The sequence below is a fragment of the Uloborus diversus genome, chromosome 1, assembly GCF_026930045.1.
Source record: "Uloborus diversus isolate 005 chromosome 1, Udiv.v.3.1, whole genome shotgun sequence".
NCBI lineage: Eukaryota > Metazoa > Arthropoda > Arachnida > Araneae > Uloboridae > Uloborus > Uloborus diversus.
This window is the reverse complement of record NC_072731.1, coordinates 19067875-19086869: the sequence shown is the minus strand read 5'-3', so window position 1 is coordinate 19086869 and position 18995 is coordinate 19067875.

Genomic DNA, 18995 nt, shown 5'->3' with positions numbered 1-18995 from the left:
AAAAAAATCTCTTTAAGGACATGTAAATTTCTCTTCTCACTCGGAAACAGAGAGAAAAAAAAAAAAAAAATTCTGCTTCGTTAATTAAAATGTGCATGTTCACACATAATTTTACCTAAGCTCCAAGCATATTTCATGAAGTAATAAAACATCCTGCTATAATGATTTCAGCAATCGTCAGCTGCCCGTCAAAACTCCCTCTTTCAAAGAAAAAATAATCTAAGTACTTTTTAAAATCATACAAAACCAGTGATTGGAAGTAGCGCGCTACAAGTAGCGACGCTAATGTAGTAGCTACAGTTTTTAGTAGTTTGTAGTGTAGCGCACGACTCTTTTAAAAAAAAAGTAGAGTAGCGAGTAGTTCGATACAAAAAAAGTAGTTTGTAGTGATTTCTGGTAAGTGAGTTGTCTTGATGTCGGGTTGAGAGCAAAATAGTTAAATTGATAAAAACGTGTTGGTCAAACTTTTAAAAACAAATTTAATCCCTTCAGACCTGGTGTCCGGTATACCGGACAACCACTTTAAAAAGTTTCTAATCATTTAATAATTGATTTAATTAGTTGATTTTTTTTGTAGTTGACTCTTTACATTCTGCTTATTATAATCTGTGAAATAATTTTTCGTTTTGGGATTGATAACACTGACATATAAGGATTGAGAGATAGAGAGTGGCTCATTTTTCCAACCATGGATTTTCATCTGAAAAGCGAGGTTTTTATCCTGATTTTTTTAAAAATATATAATATTTAATTAATCGTTTCAAACGCTTATATTATGTTTTATAATTGTTTGTAGAACATTTTATAATGAAGTTTTTTTTATTTTATCGTTTTTGTATATGAAATATTGATTTCAAAAATATAAGTCCGGAATATTGGACGTGCCATAACTCTTTTAATTTTTCTCCTACAAACTCAAAATTTTGTCTATAAGATACCCTTTACCATAGTACACTGTGTACCAAATATCAACATTTTTGGTCCAATATTTCATAATTCCGACTGAAGGGGTTAAGTAGTTTGAGACCAATGTTGTGAGAAAAGTAATGCACACATTTCGTGTACTACTTAAAAGAATGTTTTTTAAGGGGAAGTTATTTTCCTTGTTTAATTTTGATCGCCACTGGCACTAAAATGTAATATTTTTAAAAATATGTGATAACTTTCCTCTTAATGTATAATGTTAGAAAGATTCAAAATTATAGTTCAGAAATAACAGCCACATGAAAAAAAGGCCAATTTTAAGTTTGAAGTATATATTCCTATACAGTCGAACCTGTTTATCTCAAATTTTATGGGAGAGAAGAAAAATTCGAGATATGAAGGTTTCGAGATACAGAGGTTTTGAAAAATGTTCTAAAAATAAGTTATTGGAGCAATGACTCAAAAGTAAAACTTTGGAAGCAATTTTACTAATCAACAATACCCCTTTCCTCTCAGTTTCCGAATGGATATAATTGCTGGAAAACTTGCTTCTTGTACATGAAGTTTTAATTCTGGAGGATTATGTGACTGCCAATATTAAGAAAAATGCTTTTTGTCTCCAAATTCCAGTTAATAAAGATCGTTGGGGGATCGAATTCAAGAAAGGCACTTTAGTCGAAATTCGAGATATACAGGTTTTCAGAAAATATCATTCTTGACAAACATGGGGGAAAACATTGAATTAAAACTTGATGTGCAGGGAAAATAAAAAATGACATAGAGAGGTTTTCCAGACAGGCAGGTTCGAGATAAACAAGTTCGACTGTATACATTTACGAGCAGAAATGAATCGGTTTTCACCAGCGATCTGTTTTAATTCGCGAATGGAATCAAAACATTATACAGAAACCAAAATCGCTGCATAAACAAAAATAAGATACGGAATTTATGTTGACCTTCTTGTGAAAAATGAAAGTGAGAAAAGCGTTTGATCACGCAAGCCTGAAATAATAATCCTGTGCACCTGTTTCGGGTTTACTTTTATCATTGCACAAAGATGCGAGCATCTAGGTGAAAATTTTACTCGGATGACTTTCAGCCAAAAGTTCACTTCTTTATGCATTGAAAAATGAACTCATGGTAACTCCGAAACACGTGTATGCAATTTAACTTGCAAACCTGAGCGATGAAACGTAATTTTTCCACATTCAACTGAAAGTAAACTATGTAGTCTTTCAAAATGGTCAACTAACTTTTGTTGTGATGAAACCCACGTTTTAAATCTGAAATACGTTTTAGCAGTTTCCGTAAAACAACTTTTTCTCGAAAAACTGCTAAAAATTTGTATATTAATTTAATTTAACCATTCGTTTTCCTAAAAAAATAACCCATTCATAATAGGGAAGTTGCAACCTATTAAATGTTCATAATTTGGCTATTGGATATTATAAATTGACCCTCAAAACTAAAAAATTCACCATCGCCGAATTTTAAAACACCGTGGTTGATTTTTAATGAATTTTTAGAAATCCACGCGCAAAAGTGCGCTCTTCTGAAACGTCACGAGCCTACGTCACAGGGCGCGAATGGGCAGCCTTCCGCCGAAGATACCTTGTTTTCGCTAGGGACATTTTGAGCGCGCTGATATTTTTATTTTTTAGGAATTCAATAATCCTTTTGAACACACTATGGAGACCGGATTCGTTAAAGCACAATCTAAATAATCTTCCTCATGTAACATCAATGATGATATTCGAATATTTCCGAGAGGATGAGAGGTTTAATGTTCCAGAAACGCGAGGAGATAAGCCTTTTACGTTTCATCTTCGAAGTCGAATGCGTGACCTTCGGCTTCTTCCCTATCGGAAGAGCGCATGACGTCACTTCCTATGCCATTTGACGTCACAAGCGCTTGAACTTTAAAAATTAATTTAAAACAAACTACTTATTGTATCGCAAAATTTTTTTCACCTATGATGTTCATACATGTTACTCTATCATATAAAAATAAAATTGAAAAATCGAAAACTTCCCTATTTTCATGTGTAGAATAAACCATGATTTATCTTCACACATAAATAAAAATACGATTGCCCACCGGTACCATCAGTGTAAAGTTTCAAAAAGTTTTGCTCACACATGTTACGGGGTTTTACAAGCGTTCCCTTTACTAACAATAAGGTAGAACAAGTTTTGATCTCAAATCGCACAACTCATCTTCTTTGTAATTGGTAGATACTAGTCACATGATCCATTGGGGAGCCTATAAAATTCAGTCTCTGGAATCCTTTCTACTGAAACTGTAAATGGCGTGGATGAAGTGTCGGCAAATTTGAAAATTGGCCTTCTCTTTTGGCTCTTTTTTAGTTTCACTGAATAACATTTGCAAAAATAATCACTCAACCTTGATTATTTTCATGTGTTAAAAAGCATCGGAAATAAAGTCCTGAATTTTGCATAAATACATTAAAATTCTGTCAAGACCTTCAAAGATTTTGCAAATTCAACCATCTTGGAAAATTGAGCGCAGCAGATTACGCCATATACGAATAACATACAACGCTATTCTAACGAAGGTAAACTTTAACGAATTGCATCGTTTCATCATTGAATAATCCAAAAATATATAACAGTGCAACAAATGTGTAAAATTTCATGTCTAACAATATATCCAAATTTTAATACGATACCTCAATTTGTTCTGCAGTTTTTTAAAGAATTTGGAATATTCACTAGTACACCATTTCATTTCCTGCCTCTGACAAAAATAATACATTTCTTAAACAGTAAGGTGCAGCTCTTAAGCCAGCACTGTTGTAACCAGAGGTGCCAGATGGGTGTGATCATCCGCCTTAGAATATAAAGACGGAGCCACAGGGTGCCACGGTGGCTAGGAAATATTGTTCCGATATCTTTTAGCACCTCAATGGATGAAAGAAGGTAATGAAGGGCCATCAGTCCACGCAGTAGTCAATAGCTGAATCTTTTCTTCCATAAGGGTGCCTTGTTCGCACATGTGCTTTGCGCTCCGGCATAAGTTCAGTTCAGTCACTTTAATGGCGAACGACGAAGCTGCAACGTAGTTGTTGGTATTAAATTTTCGCATTGAATAGACAATGAAACTGGATTAAATTTCAACATTTTTCGGACAAACCTTCAAAACCTTGCGTAAGTACAGGCATTTAATCATGGTGTAACATTTAGGGCTTTCCAACAGGCTTTTAGTGTTTTCAGAGTTGTGTTTCAAAGTAAACTGAGTACTACTTATTGTTTTAACAATTTAAGCATAGTGACGTATGGGCTTTTTCTATCATGTGTAATAATATATGGTGTTACTTGCTTGTCGCGTCAGCGGTCTCGCTGATTTTCCCCAAAAATGTTTAGTGTTAGCAATACGAAATAATTAATAAGTAACCGGAATGAAAACTCAATGATGTAACTAACCCCTACAGCAATACACTAAATGTATTTTTCTTCTCAATAAAATAACTGCGTAGACGTAGCTAACAGAGGAGCAAAGAAAAAAAAAAAACGGTTTGAAAAGGAAATCTCTCTGTGTGTTTCATACCATGGCTCATTACGCGAAAATATTTCGTTGGTGTTATTTCAAAAAACGAATGCAGTGTCTAGACGCGTTTACTTTTTTTTCTCTCTAATTTCTGTTTTCAATGCTTTTCATTACGTAGGGTACTAAAAATTTGTTTTGACTTTTAATGTCAAAAAAGTTTCTATTTAAAAAAGAAAAGAAAAGTGCTTTTCTAGATTACTTATCTTCAAATAGGATATTCAAATGTCGAACCATATATACGTATCAAGATGTTACTCTTGATTAAAATGTTTTGAACGTTTATGAAACGCCTGCATTTTATGAAACGATTTGATTTTTCCCTGATTGTAATATAACTGAATATTTTTGGCTGTGCCTGTAAATTATCCACAAATGTCTTCACTCTTAATTTTTGGTATCATGCTGTAGTAATATCAATATCATTTAAAACTACTGAACAATCCAAGAGTATATAGGAGAGTTAGTACTGGGATAGAAGAAGTAAAGTCATGAACACTTCTAAATTAGGTTGAAAAGTCTGAAATGTGATCAAATGCCTTAAATGACAAGTTTTAATACAAACTGAATTCAATATGAAAAACGTATCAAGACTTTGAACATCATAAACGGGTCATTCTATAGTGACTAACGTAACATTCGCAGCTGATTTTCAAACTCTTTTTACTTACACCGGGAGTAAAAATGAATGTGTTTTGGTTTAATATGCAGATTTAAAATGTACAAGGTGACTATTTTTCATTTCAACCAAGAATTTGAAGCAAAATAAGCCCTGGCAGGTGTTTTTCCACCAAAAAAGTCATCGTGACTAACGTAACATTTTTGCAACCCTGAGCAACAATGCTTATGTTACGAGGCAAATTTTTTCTGAAACTTACGCAGATATTTAAAATTGGCCGATACATTTGTAAGAGGTAAACAATATTTTTAAAAATATACTACAGATTTGTTACAGAAGAATCTTTTTTGGCCCTTAATGGTACTTTTACGAAAAACTGTGTGTGACTAACGTAACCATCGAATAGCAAACAATGAATGCATATAAAAAACTTTTTATAATTAATTTCTTGCTCTTATTCTACTTTTACACTTTATGGGAACCTTCTTTGTGTTGCATTATGGTTCTTTCTTTACTTTTTTTTCTATAATAGGGTAAGAAATTGAATGGAAGGATTCAGTTCAATTAACTCAATTTGAATGTGCGAAAAAAATAAACAAATAAAAAAAACTGCTTTTACAAACTGAATAACATCATTCTTGGGCTAATTAAATCCTAATTATATCTTTTAAAAAATTAACTTTATGCAAATTGACAGTTTCGTCGAATTCTAGTATTCTGCCGATATACTAGTTATCGTCGAAACTCCGTAGTACTTTTCAATGGCATATTATTTTTTAAGGTTTACTGATTCATCGAACGAATAGTGTTGTGCATGCTTTTGAATTAAAATGTAATATTGAAAAAAAAAAAAAAAAGAAAAGAATTCGAACGTTTTTGCAGAATGCATTTTAGTTCCAGATATCACCGCAAATGTTTGAATTTCTAAATGATCATTCTTGCATTTTCTGAAACATATGGCAGCAGTGCTTATTGTCACTGTATCATGTAACATCTTCAAATGTTTTCCAACGAGCATCCATTATTTCATTTTAATAATAGGTGGACATGTATTTTCTAAAAAATAGAGACGTTCTCCTTTGTTAAGACTGTATTTCTATTAACTTAATTCTTAAGCTTGGATTCTTGTGTTGAATACACCTTCAGCAGAGCACTCAATTTGCTTTATGAACCTTTTTTCTTTTTTAATAATTCTTTAAATTGGAAGTATCTTTATAAAGACTTTTAAAAAAAGTATTTTTCTAAGTAAACAGAAGGTCTATACAATGTAATTTTACTGGTATTTTTCACTCTTTATATTTTTAATCAATATAGAATGCCTGCATATTCAAAATTGTTCATGTTAATGTACATTAAATTAAATAAGTTTTAAATATTAGCAGTCATTTTTAAAATGTTACGTTAGTCACATGCAAACTGTTACGTTAGTCACAGGTCAAATGTTACGTTAGTCACACTAATTATTTTATATCTACTGATACTGAAATAAATATTTTGCACTTTTTAAGTAGATATGACATAGATGTAAGAAAATAAAAAGTGCTGTTTGGTTCAATCATCTGGTTTAGTTTTTAAGCAGAAAATAGTACATTTTCGTGACTAACGTAACGTAAATATTTTCATTGAAATAACCAAACTAATTAAAATACTTATCTTATAATGTATGAAAAAATAACAGTGAATTTTATTGGGCCAACATCTAATCATTTAGAATAAACATAGTTCTTTTAAAAATTTGCAAAACATTTTGCATTACACAAGAAAACGTAGACACATGTTTTTTGCACATGCTAAGCCTTTTCTACAACCTCGCACGTTTAGAGCCAGAAGAAAAACACCGAATAAAATTTTTGCAAACTGTTACTGGAGTTATGTACTAGAAAGTATGCTGAATGAAATGATAGGTCACAATTAAGGCTTTGTGGGAAAAACATTTCTGAGGTTGAGGTTGACATTTCTATGAAATCACCCAAACCCAAACAATAAATTGAACGCAATAATATTCCAAAACACACATAATTCGGGGGAGGGGGGAAGATGATCTACTGTGGAAATCAGTTGGGTGACATTTTTCTCTCCGAAGATTCCTTCTTTTCACTCCCGCTGCCTGTCTTTTAAAAGGTGCCTATTTTTCACCCTAGTAAGAGTTGCCATTTTGGCTCCGTATTAGGTGCCGCTTGTGAACAAGCCTTTCACCCCTGAAAGGTGCCAAACGTAACCTGTAGTTTTAACAGTGAGGGCTCAGGCAGAGCTACACGCCTATACTGACAGCTCGATTATGCTACACAAAGACTGCAGTACCACCCCATTCCCGAGGACTCTCGATGGTGAGCTAAATTAAGTTTAGCTACCAGTTAGTGGTGCGACATCGATGAAAAAACATCGTTGTTTCAAAACATTGATGTCCTATATTAAAACATCGATGGTATCGTTACATCGATCCAAAATCATCGATTTTATGAAACATCGAACTTTTTAATGTATATTTCTGCATAATAAATTCTAAAAAACATTTTAATGCAAGAACTAAAATCACAGTAATCAATTTATTAATGAAGATTTTTGAACTTTCAAAGAAAATGTAATAACAATAATGATAATAACACAGAAACACATCTGACTTTCAATCAATTCGCAACTCCAGAGCTCGAATACGCCGCTATCTTGCGGTGATTAATAATACTAAAGAAAAAGGTAAAGCATTCCATTCCACGTGTTTTCTTTGGGATAAATTACAGGCTTCAGACAGTTTATGGTGTAATGTAATTTCAGAAAAATAGTAAAGGAAGCTTCCCACAAACACAATTAAAAATTACTGTCGCACACTAAGCGTCAAAGCAATTTATAAGTTACGGCATTTGTTTGTTTTATTTTTTTCATACGCCATTAAACAGAGGCTGCAGTTCCCCCCATAGTTTATTGGAGTTGCGAATTGACAATCTTTGATTACGAAAACTTGTTTTTTTCAAAAATTTACTTTTGAACGATGATCGACAGCCGAAAATAAATACACCTTTAATCAGTTTGAATTTTTAAATCTATTTCATGTTGAACGAAATTAAATCAAAATTTGATTTTTTTGTATTTTTAACAGGGTTGTCGATCCTGCATGGGCGTGGTGGAGGGGAGAAGGGAGACTAGTGTCTATTCAAAATATTGTGGTAGCAAAAATTGCAGATTTGTTTTCTATGTAACTGGACAGTAGCAGGCTAAAACGGCAAACATTCGGAATCCAAGCAATATAGAAATGGAAGAGATATTTAAATTGCGCATGAAAATGAATGGTATTTCATTGACAGGGCTTTCATTAATAGGGAGGAGCGAAATAATAGATATTTAATGTATATTCTTATTCGATACTAATCTATTTTGTGATTGCGAGTAATACAGTTTTGCACTGAAATTATTATTATTATTATTTTATCTCAGTTTGTCAAAGTGTTGAATATAATTCTTTTTAGTTATGACGAAAGAGATACAAAGTATGATAATGACAGTAGTGATGTAATTAATGTGTATTTAACCGCTTGGATAACGGGTATTACTTCGTAGTGATTAGAGAGCAATTTGCATTTATCATTATTTATTTTTTCATTATTTTTATCGTTATTTATCTTAATTTTTATTAATATCTCACACCTCAGTTTACGATTGCAAGGACACAACGCATGAATATTTATCATAGAATTAATTTCTTGCTACTATGTTTGTTTTGATATTTGTTTTTTTCCCGGCTTGTTTTTAGATCAAAGGTCTAATAGCCCGGTCAAAATAGACCAAAAAAAAGCGTAAGTTCGGAAAAATTCCCATAAAGCTGAAAATTGGTACAGACCTTAAGAACATCATTATACATGAAATGTCAAAAGTCCTCATCGATCCGAGTGGAGCTAAAAATTTTATGCAAGGTCAAAGGTCAAAAAATCAATTTTTCATATATATCTCTTAAACGATAATTGTCAGCGAAAAAAAGGAGGTTACAAAGTTTGAAAGGTATACAATTGTGTACAAACAAGTGGGGATTCCGAGGATGGGTCATGGGGGTCATACCTTCCACCCTAAAGCTACTAAATATAGGTTAAAATGGCAGTGGAGACATATTAAAAAAAAAAATTCCCTTAGACCCCTTATTTGTACCCCTATTTGGTACTCTGACTATGAAATTAACACAAATATAGTTAAGGACAACACTAAAGTGAAGTGTCAGAAGTCCCCATCGATCCCGGTGGAGCTAAAAATTTTATTCAAGGTCAAAGGTCAAAAACCGATTTTTCGCAACTATCTCTTAAACGGTAAGTGTTATTGTAAAAATAGGGGATACAAAGATTGAAAATTAATAGATAATTAATAAATAATTAATAGATAATTATGCACAATCGGGAGGGGATTCAGTGGATGGGTTAAGGGGTCATACCCCCTCTCCCTAAAGCGATAAAATAAAGTCTAAAACTGCAGTTCAAGGACTCAAATTTCTAAAAATTCACCCTAAAATCCCAATTTTTGTCTAAATATTGCACTTTGACTATGAAATTACCATAGAAATAATTAGAGACATCATTAGAAACGAAATTTCAAACGTTCCCAACGAATCCCAGTGGAGCTAAACGTTTTATTCAAGGTCGAAGCTCAGAAAATCAATTTTTCACAAATATCTCTTAAACGGTAAGTGTCTTAAAATAGAGCATACAAAGTTTGAAAACTATGCATTTATGTACATACAAGCGGAGATTTAGAGGCTGTGCCTTGGTGGTCTTACCCCCCAGCCCTCCCCCCCGTAAGCGACAAAATTAAAGCTGCATTTTGATGACATATTTCGTTGACCTTAAACCCCCTATTTGTGCCCTAAAATTACTTTGATCCCTTTCTGATAACGAGTACTTCCAAAACCAGAAACTGGATCTGCCTAGGTGTTAAAAAAGCCCAATATTTGTGCCCCCCCCCCAATAAATGATAACATTCATAAGGTATTGCAGTTTTTGAAACTTGGAAATATTACTGAAGCTCCTTTTCTTTCTTTCGAGTGACCTCGAGAAACTACACTTGACCGCTATGCCTATCCCCTCTTACGATTCACACCCCCCCTTCAAATTGAAAAGATCAAATTACATTCAGGGGAGAGTGGATGCGCTTAGATTCCTTTGTATGAGCAAAGTCAGTCGCACAAGTGCTCCTATTAACAGGGAGTGATTTTTTGTTGTGAAAAGTCGGGTTTATTGATACTATTTTTGATATGAATACGTACCCTTAACAAATAATTCTTCAAAGATGCCGCAAGATTGCTTCATTTGCAATAAATCTTTGACTGACGGTGAAAATGTTACTGTTGAACGCGGACTAAAATCTATAATTGATTCAAGTAGTGCAAGGAACGATGGGTTTGTTGAATACTTGAAAGACAAACAGTCGGTGGATCAGTTCATGTAGTGTCGCAAAATTTACACCCGAAAGTGGGCATTGCGGCAGCTAAAAGACAACAAGAGACAGAGGCCAGTACATCTCTGAGTAGTTCACCTCGTACTAGAGTCCTATCAGGTGAGACAACATTTTGTTTTAAAAACTGTTGCTTATTTTGTGGTGATGAAGCAAATGAAGAGACTGAAAAGAAAAAACAGCAGAATATACGGTGTAGAATTTGTCAAGTTGCTACTCTTTCCTTTAAAGATAATATTCTAAAGATTGCACATAATCGTTCAGATGACGTAGCAAAAATTGTTATTGCACGCATGCAATATGAATACGATTTAGTTGCTGCTGAAGCGGAGTACCATTCTAATTGCTACACTTCATTTCTAAAGCGTTCTGTAGGTCTTAAAGCAGGTCGTCCTGAAAATCCCGCTGTTACTATGGCAATGACAGAAATATTTGATTATATTGAAAATAATGATGATTGTCAGTTTTCACCGTAAGAACTAACAAATATTTGTAAAACTGAAATTCCAGATGATAAAACAATCAAAAACAGATTAAAGTTAAGGTATGGCAATAGAATGATTATAACCGAGAAACGTGGAAGTTTAGCAATGATTTGTTTACACTCAGCACGATATACTGAACAAAGCTTGGTACGAAAAAAAAAAAAAACAGCAAAAGAGGAAAGATTTAGGGTACTAAAGACTGCGGCAGAAATTATTCGAAAAGATATTCAATCTGTCGTGTGCGACACTAACAATTATCCCCCGCCATGTCAAATGTTTGAAAATATTAATAGTGACATTCCGGAGTCATTGACTTATTTTTTGGAGCATATTATCTTTAAAAAAAAACGATCTAAATTGGAACATTTGAAATTAATATGTACTAGTGTCAGCCACTATTATGGCTGCTGTTCGTCCTATATCTTTCATCTCGATATTACAATTGGGTCTCTCAGATTTTTTTCATCGACGATTTGGATCTAAACGTTTGATACAAATTTTCTCGTCTTTTGGTTTAAGTGCTTCGTATAATGATACTATGGCGTATGAGGCGGCTACAGTTTTTAACCATCAGCCACATATTTTACCATCAGAAACCGGGACATTTATTCAATACGCAGCAGACAATGCTGGTATTAACGTACACACTTTAGATGGCCATAACACTCTACACATAATGGGCATAATCCAAATTATTACTCCTAGCAGTTCAGTTTTAGCAGAAGATCCTTTATTGCGAATGAAACAAATTATTTCAGCGAAAGATTTTGCAGAAAAAGCTCATGTGCCAACACAAGAGTACCACAATAATGGTGTAGTAGGATATAGTAAAATAACTGCTCAGAATTTTGCTTATGAAAGTGATACAACTTCTTTCTTACTCCGGAAAATAGATTCGTTATGGTTGTATGGGAAATGGAATAATTTATCGCTATCAGGTTGGAACGGTTATATTGAAGATTTAACAAAGAATAATATGGATTTTTCAATATCTAGAATTTTGTTCTTACCATTTATTCACCAACCTGCAAATGACTACAATAGTATATTCACTAGTTTACTTTGTGCTTTGGAGAATACAAAGCATTACTTGTTACTTTTGATCAACCTTTGTATGCAAAGACTAAAAAAAAATGTTGCTGCTGCACCTGAAGAATCTGATTAGGGATAATAGGTACTGAGAGGCATCTTATATCCGTTAAATAAGGGATAATGTTGTACTTGTTTCACCATTTTCACATAATTTGAACCAGAAAGAGTTGAACTTCATATAAAAACGTCTTTTCAACATTTTGTATAATTTACAAATTAATATGCGCTTTTTATAATAACAGTTGTGTTTTGAAATAATTGCAAAAAAAAAAAAAAACATTTTTTGACCTTTGACCGTGCATAAAATGTTTATATTAAGTGGGATCGATGGGGATTTTTTTATATTTCATTTATAATTGTGTATTTTGTGTCTCTGCCAATTTTCAGCTCTATGTGAATTTTTCCGATGTTTTAAGTTTTTTTTGTTTATTTTGACCTTTGACCTTCCATAAAATTTTTAGTTCAAGTGGAATCGATGGGAATTTTTCATATATCATTCACAATGATGCATTTAAAGTCTGTACCAATTTTCAGCACTGTATGAATGTTTTCAATTTTTTTTTTTAAATTTCAATTTTGACTTTTGACCTTGCATAAAATTTTTAGCTCCACTCGGATCGATGAGGACTTTTGACATTTCACTTATAATGATGTTCTTAAGGTCTGTACCAATTTTCAGCTTTATGGGAATTTTTCCGAACTCGAATGTCTATTTTGACCGGGCTATAAATACATTACGTTTTTGTTTTCAAAATTTTCAACAACTAAAATTTATTTAAAGTAATAAAACTGTCATAACATACGAGTACTATAATAATTAGCTTTAGAAATAACAAGCACACAAAATAAATGACTACTTTTTATTCAAACTAAAAATATTCATCTTTTGCGTCACGTGCGGGACACGAAAACGAAGGCTTTTGTGTGAAGAGCTTGAAGCTTTACGAGCGTACATTTTAACAGATTCCTGATTTTCTAGACAATGTAGCAGACATTACGTGCGGGACACGAAAATGAAGGTTTTTGTGTGTAGAGCTTGAAGCTTTACGAGCGTACATTTTAACAGATTCCTGATTTTCTAGACAATGTAGCAGACATTACGTGCGGGACACGAAAATGAAGGTTTTTGTGTGTAGAGCTTGAAGCTTTACGAGCGTACATTTTAACAGACTCCTGATTTTCTAGACAATGTAGCAGACATTACGTGCGGGACACGAAAATGAAGGTTTTTGTGTGTAGAGCTTGAAGCTTTACGAGCGTACATTTTAACAGACTCCTGATTTTCTAGACAATGTAGCAGACATTACGTGCGGGACACGAAAATGAAGGTTTTTGTGTGTAGAGCTTGAAGCTTTACGAGCGTACATTTTAACGATTCCTGATTTTCTAGACAATGTAGCAGACATTTTAAAGTGCGAAAAAACGTCACTTTTGAAATACGTACTTTTGCTCACTATTGTAGTTTAAACTGGATTTCTTTAAAAATATAGTATAATATAAGGGTCATTCTTCAAAAAGTGTAACTTTTCTATCACATGCCTTTTACAGTAAAATTTTTAAGGAACAATGGGGTGGTTTCCTTCAGTCAAAAGTACTACTTTTAGTCATTGAAATGGATAAAATGAGCAAAAAGAAAAAAAAAATACATGCACCCAGAAAATACTTTGATTTCCCCAACAGTTTTTAAATTATTTTTTTAAAATGTCCACTTTTTCAAACAAGGCATATTTTTTATGACGTCACAAATGATGCAATTTGGCGCATCTTTCTACTACGTTTCCACGTTAGGGTCATTCCATAGTGACTAACGTAACATTCGCAGCTGATTTTCAAACTCTTTTTACTTACACCGGGAGTAAAAATGAATGTATTTGGTTTAATATGCAGATTTAAAATGTACAAGGTGACTATTTTTCATTTCTACCAAGAATTTGAAGCAAAATAAGCCCTGGCAGGTGTTTTTCCACCAAAAAAGTCATCGTGACTAACGTAACATTTTTGCAACCCTGAGCAACAATGCTTATGTTACCAGGCAATTTTTTCTGAAACTTACGCAGATATTTAAAATTGGCCGATACATTTGTAAGAGGTAAACAATATTTTTAAAAATATACTACAGATTTGTTACAGAAGAATCTTTTTTGGCCCTTAATGGTACTTTTACGAAAAACTGTGTGTGACTAACGTAACGTGACTAACGTAACCATCGAATAGTAAACAATGAATGCATATAAAAAACTTTTTATAATTAATTTCTTGCTCTTATTCTACTTTTACACTTTATGGGAACCTTCTTTGTGTTGCATTATGGTTCTTTCTTTACTTTTTTTTCTATAATAGGGTAAGAAATTGAATGGAAGGATTCAGTTCAATTAACTCAATTTGAATGTGCGAAAAAAAAAATAAACAAATAAAAAAACTGCTTTTACAAACTGAATAACATCATTCTTGGGCTAATTAAATCCTAATTATCTCTTTTAAAAAATTAACTTTATGCAAATTGACAGTTTCGCCGAATTCTAGTATTCTGCCGATATACTAGTTATCGTCGAAACTCCGTAGTACTTTTCAATGGCATATTATTTTTTAAGGTTTACTGATTCATCGAACGAATAGTGTTGTGCATGCTTTTGAATTAAAATGTAATATTGAAAAAAAAAAAAAAAAAGAAAAGAATTCGAACGTTTTTGCAGAATGCATTTTAGTTCCAGATATCACCGCAAATGTTTGAATTTCTAAATGATCATTCTTGCATTTTCTGAAACATATGGCAGCAGTGCTTATTGTCACTGTATCACGTAACATCTTCAAATGTTTTCCAACGAGCATCCATTATTTCATTTTAATAATAGGTGGACATGTATTTTCTAAAAAATAGAGACGTTCTCCTTTGTTAAGACTGTATTTCTATTAACTTAATTCTTAAGCTTGGATTCTTGTGTTGAATACACCTTCAGCAGAGCACTCAATTTGCTTTATGAACCTTTTTTCTTTTTTAATAATTCTTTAAATTGGAAGTATCTTTATAAAGACTTTTAAAAAAAGTATTTTTCTAAGTAAACAGAAGGTCTATACAATGTAATTTTACTGGTATTTTTCACTCTTTATATTTTTAATCAATATAGAATGCCTGCATATTAAAAATTGTTCATGTTAATGTACATTAAATTAAATAAGTTTTAAATATTAGCAGTCATTTTTAAAATGTTACGTTAGTCACATGCAAACTGTTACGTTAGTCACAGGTCAAATGTTACGTTATTCACACTAATTATTTTATATCTACTGATACTGAAATAAATATTTTGCACTTTTTAAGTAGATATGACATAGATGTAAGAAAATAAAAAGTGCTGTTTGGTTCAATCATCTGGTTTGGTTTTTAAGCAGAAAATAGTACATTTTCGTGACTAACGTAACGTAAATATTTTCATTGAAATAACCAAACTAATTAAAATACTTATCTTATAATGTATGAAAAAATAACAGTGAATTTTATTGGGCCAACATCTAATCATTTAGAATAAACATAGTTCTTTTAAAAATTTGCAAAACATTTTGCATTACACAAGAAAACGTAGACACATGTTTTTTGCACATGCTAAGCCTTTTCTACAACCTCGCACGCTTAGAGCCAGAAGAAAAACACCGAATAAAATTTTTGCAAACTGTTACTGGAGTTATGTACTAGAAAGTATGCTGAATGAAATGATAGGTCACAATTAAGGCTTTGTGGAAAAAACATTTCTGAGGTTGAGGTTGACATTTCTACGGAATCACCCGTTATGATAATCAAGCAGCGAATCAAAATTACGCTCTACGCTTGCTATCAACCCTATCGTTTCCAATACACGTGAGTAAAGATGCGAATTAAATGTTTTGTTCTGTGGATGGCAACATTGAATGACATTTCATCATTTGTGATGTCACACGACAGAAGTGCTAACAATGAAAGCGCACAGATTTAAGTATTTTTTTAAAAACACTAAACTTAAGTAAATTATTTAAAAAATGGTCAGATCCTGTGTTTTTAAGCATGCTCTTTCAGAAAAAAATACTTTTAAAATTTTGGAAACGACCCCATTGAGGCAGTGAGAAGCAAAGGGATGTAAGTGCACATTTTCAAGTTTTGAGTAAAACGCGTTTAAAGATAAGATCCTAGGTAGGCTTTCATTGAATTTTTTTTTCTAAATCATGCTGTATAGCAGCAACTACCAGGGCTACTAGTACCATCTCTTGCCCCAAGATAGAGGAGAGGTTCACCTACCATGTGTACTGGTTATCTCAAAATTTTTAATTTTGCCACTTACATCCCTTTGCTTCTCAATGCCTCAATTCATTTAACAATGATTTTTAATTTCATCAAAAATATATCTATTTAAACCTGCCAACAGTTTTGTAATAATAATTTTTATTTTAGTATATTTTTGGTTCACAGCATGTGAATTCTCACCTTCGTGGCATGTCACACACCTTGTGTGACGGTTTATGTTGCTTAATAACTTGTTTAATTAAACGTATATACTTATTTATTGATTATTCCTTTCACAAGTGTCTCAAATACTAATTGTTTAAGTATATTTATTTTTTTAATATTGTGTTGTAGTTTGTTTTAGTAGGACAAGAAGACATGTCACATAATAAATTCTCACCTCCGTTACCTAAACACAAAATGCCATTCCTTATTAACAATTGTCAGTTATGACATAAATCTTATTTTTCATGATAGAAGGGAGCTCCCTTGTTTATTTTCAGCCATAGTTGAAAGATAGATTTTGCTTTAAAAACTTAGTATGGTTATTCTGACTTCTCACCTCCCTGAATTTGAATTTCAGGGATGTAAACTAATGTAAAAAATAAAGAAGTGAATATGTTTTCATATGCTTAACATGTGCAGATTGTAGCAGCGAAGAAAAAAAAATCCCTGAAAAAGGTATCTATTAGGCCTATATTAATGGAAAATTCCTCACATCCGTGAATCTCACCTTCGTGACAGACCTTACCAATGTCAATATTTCTGAGGTGAAAATAAATGATGGACGGGAAATACATCAATAATAGGTATTCTACCAAAATTATAAACTGCCAGTGTTTCCTCAAATTTACTAAATGCTATTTTTTAACATACATTTGAAACTACTAATTAAGCCGTACTTTAATTAACAGAGCTTAATGTTACATTCCCACCAATCATTAAAATAGCTAATTGTTTGCACAATTTACAAAATTACTACTTTGGTATTAAATTGGCCTCGATTTTCAAATATTAAATGTTTTCTTTTCTTTTTTTTATTTCCATGAAAAAGGCATTTTTAATTTTTTAAATTTATGAGTAAAATAATTGTAACTTAGCTGCGCCATTGTTTATGGTTACTTCTAGTAGGTAACACTTTCATATAAAAATTAAAAAAAAAAAGAAAACACAAGGTTTTGAAATTGAAAAATATTTTCTTTTCAACAACTGTACCGTTTTGGAAAATTCACACTCTACGGACATTTAATTTAATTCATATTTCACTGCATATAGTATAATTTAGTGGCAAAACATTTAATTACATTTAAACGGAATGGTCTAAAACTAAAACTTAAATGGCTGTTGATTTCCCCCCGATTGCAATTACTTTATGCGCAAATGAAACCCTTCTGCAACAATTTGGAGCTTTGCGGTGTTTTTCTTTTTTCTTTTTCTTTTTCAAACAAGCAGTTGACTAAACGTAAAGGGGAGTGAAATTAGACAATACCTGCTGTTCATAAATACCACCTTCGAAGTAGCCTACTTTACATCTGGTAAGAAGTAGGTCTAAAATTCAACCTGTAATAATCCGCTTTTTTCCCCCTCAGCGAAGGGAATTTTCAAATCGTGGTTTGAAATTACCCGGACCAGCTTTTTGGTCACTATAAACGGGATTAGTAAGTTGCTCTCTTTATCTACCGAAAATTGAAAGAATTGAAAAAAAAAAAAAAAGGAAAATCATGCAGTTCTTCTGGCTATGGAAAACATTTTTATAATTTTTATATAACTTTTTGCATTGTCCTTTTTCTTGAGAAGGGGAGCATTCTACCTGTACTACTATATATATATATATATATATATATATATATATATATATATATATATATATATATATATATATATATATATATATATATATATATATATATATATATATATATATATATATATGGTTTTGAGAAAAATATTTCAGTTTAGTAACTGCAAACTACAAAAAAAAAAGCCGTTACCGACAAAAAAAAATTACCATGTTTTTAATATCTTTTTTAATATGTGTAATTGCCAGAATAAAATTTTTTCTCCAACGCATCCATATTTGTCTAGTTTCCGTCTGTTACGATAGAACTGGCTTAAAGTGGCAACTTGATTAATGCATGAAATTATTAGCGGAATTAATGCAAAGCATGTGTGAAACAAATACTGGATGAAGTAGAACTAATACATAGTTTGCATAGTGGTGTTTGAAACCATAAAAAATAAGCTTTCTGCGATCTTCTGTTTTGCAATCGCATTAAAATATGTGTCAAAATAAACATTGTTTCCCTTTTTACTAATCGCGATAAGACCACGTCAACCACCCTTTTCTTTCACGATACCGAAACTTTTAACTTAATGGAATACCTTTATCATCGCCTGACGCAAACAAAGATAATAATGAAGGCCTCATTTTTTATACGATTTTGTTTGAGTAATTGCATGAAACGTATGCTTGAAAATGAAATGATCATTTAATCTGAAAATAGTTCATGAACTATGGACACCAGAAGTGATTTCATACTGAATGTTTTGGATGATCCCGTAGACAAAATTAGTTCTTGTTCGCAATCAAGGACGATGACGATGACTATGATAAGTGGGCTAATGATATGT